This window comes from Saccostrea cucullata, unplaced genomic scaffold (assembly GCF_032062105.1).
Source record: "Saccostrea cucullata isolate Sc308-1 unplaced genomic scaffold, CSIRO_AGI_Scuc_v1 ctg6090, whole genome shotgun sequence".
Lineage (NCBI taxonomy): Eukaryota > Metazoa > Mollusca > Bivalvia > Ostreida > Ostreidae > Saccostrea > Saccostrea cuccullata.
Window position 1 is genome coordinate 7,578 of NW_026932291.1, and position 4,627 is coordinate 12,204.

The window sequence follows — 4,627 nt, forward strand, 5'->3', positions numbered from 1 at the left end:
AGGTTCTCCAATTGCCTTCAAATTTTGCGAGCTAAATCTAGTATGCATGAATGGAAATTGGACAAATTTTTAATGTGCCAACCATACCGGTATACCTTATATGACCTGTTACTAAAAATAGCTCTTATGCAACAAAATCTCAGGTCATATTTTATACTTTTTAGTCATATTTGGAGAAGAATTAAAACTGCAATTCTCATTATTATCAAAATATTTAATTTTGAAATAAAAGAACACAGGTTAGTACTTCTTAAGTGCATAGTAAAAATGACTGACATCCATTGTGTTTAAGTGCAAAAAGGTCATAAAATTGGCAATGTTCCATATTTTTGAAAAAATGTCAATTTTCTAATAAATTGAAATAACACTAACTGCCATAATGGAAATTTTAATCTAGTAAATTTTACTGCTTATTGTTAAGGATGATTATGTGAACAAAATATGAAAAAAATGTTGATGGCAAATTTAAACTTTAGTATTTATTGAATGTCAAAGTAAGTTAATTTTTCACACTCAAGATATCAAAAATACTTAAAGTGTTATACATAAAATACTTCAAAACTTTTCAAAACATTAAATAAAAATCTTTTTGTGGTAACATTCATATCTGTATTTTAAAAATTAAACATATTAATGACAGTTCAATAGATAACACCTCTATAAATCAAAATAATCCATTAGAAAGGGGTGGGTGTGGGGGGAGGGGGGGGGTGTTACACACAATATTATGAATCCCCTTTCATCTCTTAAACTTAACATGTAAGGAAAAGAATATTGTAAATGTTTTAAGTAAACAAAACCAAACTTCTGTAAAAATTAATAAGTTTGATTATTTTTCAACATCTTTTGAATGTGATAGCTCTCCTAAAATAGAATTCAGAAAACAAGTGCATAAAGGTCAAAATTAGCATTGTGATCTCTTATTCTACAATATATGGTATGTAATACATGAACTTCATATACGTAATGTTGTTTACAGTAAACACACTTAAAATGAATTCATGTTTACAGTTACTGTAGTTAATTTCATTCTCTGTTGATTCCAAAACATGTTACACTGTATTGGGAACTAATTACTTTTATAATGATTCATACATTCTTTGATAGAAGTCATATTGTGATGTAGGCAACAGAGTTTATAAATTTAAAATAACTTATTTTGATATCCCATCAAACTGAAAATACTGTAACAATCAGAATTCTAACATTTTAATGATCATGAAACTTTTGATCATAATGTAAGAATGTCAAAATCAATTCCATGGTTCAGTATATTGGAACCTTTAATTTCCAAGGTTCTAATTTGTGTGTGTGTGTGGGGAGGGGGGGTTAATTTTCAATGTATTTGGGGCATGGAGAGACCCACAAATTTATGACTATCATGAAATATAAAATTTTTATGCTTAATTACTACTCAACACTTCAACAACTACAAAATAAAATCAAAATTTCCACATATCAATATTTTTTTTCTGAATCCTCGATTCCCCTCTTTCAAAATATGTGATTATGCATGTTATAAACTTACTGTATATTTACAGATGTAAACCACACAAGTCATCTGATCTTCATATTCATTCGAGTCTAAAGCAGAAACAATCTCTGCAAGTTTTTCATCCTCATCAATACAAACATCTTCAAAACACCTTTCAGACAACAATTGATTTTTTACAGAGGGAGGTACAGAGACATTCTTAGATTTTATTGACAAATATACATGTATGAGGCAATATATCCCCTTACTTGTGAAATATTTAGCCATTTGTCTTTCTTAAAAAGTCTTTCACCATTTTTATCAGTTACTTTCTTCAGCTCATCTGCCAATGAGACACTATTGGGGCATTTTCCTGTTCTGTCACATTCTTTGCATATCATGCACAAGTACCGTAGTCCTTTTCTTTCTTGGAGAATTGTATTGCTTTCTTCTGCTCTCCAGTGCCAAACCCATGCTTTCTCCTGTTGGCTCACTCTGGATTCCATCATCAACTCTACCTGATTTGACTGTTTGTATCAATAAATTTTGAGACTCTCTAATGCTTTCACATTTTGTAGCATATAAATTTGCTGCAGTGTTCCTACTTGATCTTCAATTTCTGTAAGACTGATTTCCAACTCCCAGAAGTTTTTCGTGATTGCAACATTTTGAAAATACTGTCTGTTATGATGAGTCCGGACAGAGGTTAAACATGTATTGTTCAGTATTAATCTCTGTGCTTCCAGCAGAACTTTCATCTGTAAACTGCTTCATATTTCCCTTGATCAGTCAGCTCAAGGTGTTGGGTAAATGAAACAGTTCCACTCCTGTGATCCTCCTCTCTTAGAAAACTCTGTATTACCTATAATATGAATTAAAATGCACCATAAGCAATTTACTTTAGATGAAGGTAGTAATTTATTCTAAGACTAATTATTAAGTGTACTTTTCATAATAGGACCGTTAACAGTAGCCTAGTGGTAGAGCATTCCCTTCGTGATCGGGAGGTCCGGGTTTGATTCTCGTTCCCGGTGCCACGTCAAACCTAAGAAGTAATAAAAAATAGGTAGTGATTGTTCCTTCACCAAGCACTCGGCATCAGAAGTGACAGTCAAAGGTCTTTCGGATATGACCTTAAAAACGTAGGTCCCGTGTCACGGTAGGCGCTGGCACGATAAAGAACCCTCACCGCTCAATGGCCCTGAGTGCCCAGTATATAGGTCTAAATTTGAAGCCCTTCACCAGCAAATGGTGACGTCTCCATATGAGTGAAAAATTCTCGAGAAAGCAATAAACAATATATACATTCAATCAATCGTAATGATAGGATGAATAAATATGTTGTCGGAAAACAAACCACTTTAAGTACTTCATTGATCTTGTACTGCATCATGAAAAAAGTGCCCCAGTGCTTTTAGAATAAATTTGATTACTGACCTTTCTTGAAAAAAAATCTTTACTTTGACGTAACCATGTTTACCTACCACAATCCCAATATATCTTATGTCATGACATGTGACCTTTGTAAACGGTTAAATTACAAATTAGAAGATAATGTATGGGTTTTTTTTAATTTTGATGAACAGTGTTGCCATGGTTAATAAAAAATAGAAATTTCTGTGAAATACTTTCAAAAGGCTATTTTAAATACAGTTTTAGTCTGATTATGATATAATGTGGCATGCAAATAGACTACACAGAGAAACAATTGTTGTTTTTGTTTTTTTTCATATTGATGAATGATTTTGTCTGAAAATTTTGTAAAATTTTATAAAAGCAGCTCCTACAGTTGTGGTTTTATTGCAATCTTGCCACAAAAAGAGGCTTTATCAAAAATCATTATTCTAGACCCAACTGCTACTTTTTTCTTCCTTTTTCTGTTTGTAATAAGTACAAACCAATAGAGCTACAGTCTCAACAGAGACTTATGGTTTGTTTTGTTACATGTATGTTGCACTATTACAAAGTATCATAATACATGTAATATAAACAGGTATTACATGTACTATAAATTATAGTTATGCATTTTGGCCAGTTCTTTTAAAATCAACTGGCCCAGTTGGATGATAAGAGTATTGAGTAATTAAAAAATCAAGGTGATAGCCTAAGTGACCAGTGAAAAATATAATTATTAATTTTCTAGCCCTACACTTTACCATATGAATTTGCTTCAGGGTTTTCTCTTCTGATTTGGTTGGATCCAATAAATACTGCAGCACATGGACAACTGTTGCTATAAGAAAGCTTTAATCAATTGTAAATAATTTATAATTCAAGAGAGGAATTATAAAATATATGTGAGATGTTTAAAACCTCTATAATACACCAGGTGTACTAGCAATCATATGCTGTCTAGAGCATGTACATGCTAAAATTTTCAGTATAAACTTTATGAGTGGCAGTATATTTTTATGATTTTTTATCAATGTTCTTGATTTTCAAAATATCATCAATTTGAAGAATTTATAGGCACTCAATTTAATTTTGTATAAATCTTTATGTTATTATGGTGATGAAATATTTGTGTGATCAGCTAAATTGTCCTTGCATGTATTAAAATATACCTATTTCCTCTTTTAAAACCACTGTCATACTCCTTGTTCCAAACTCATACATTCATTATTTTAACTTCCAACTGAAATTCTTTGTCCTACCTGATCCAACTGAACTGGTATATTGTCTCCCTCATTTTCAACCAGTATTCTTTACAAAGGTAGGGGTAGCCCATCGGTCTGCTTTTGCTTTCTTCCTTTTGATCGGGACGGTGTAACACGGCAGCACTTTGACTTAATTCTTTGCCATTTTAATCCTTAATTGTCTTTGACATACTTATAATTTTAATGTGCTAGTAGTGTCAATAGAAAAAAATACCATTTCTATAGGCCTACAGAATGCAGCAAAACGATCGCCTCTGGTACATCATAACATTTTCCATACAACCCAGCTAGGGTATGTTCAGAGATTTAAGTAAACGCAAATGGTTTGACAGATCCTTAGTGTATTCTTCTAAATGAATTAATTGGGCCATCACTGCTTGAAATGTTTGAAAAATTGCTGAAATCACATTGTTCTTCTGCCCCCGCAGTGTTGCAATTTCATTTTCCCCCTTTTTTGTATGGAGAGTTCTACTACGGGAGATAACTCTTCAACACA

The 4,627-nt window shown here is 32.1% G+C and overlaps 1 long non-coding RNA gene across 1 annotated transcript; it reads right to left on the reverse strand.

The window, feature by feature from the left end:
* Positions 1-1,685: 1,685 nt before the first annotated feature.
* LOC134234776 (uncharacterized) lies at positions 1,686-4,358 on the reverse strand. The gene is made up of 3 exons (XR_009985259.1): positions 4,129-4,358; positions 3,631-3,707; positions 1,686-2,336 (listed from the first exon to the last, which is right to left on the reverse strand). It is a non-coding gene; the product is annotated as an uncharacterized LOC134234776 (long non-coding RNA).
* Between the last annotated feature and the right edge of the window lie 269 nt (positions 4,359-4,627).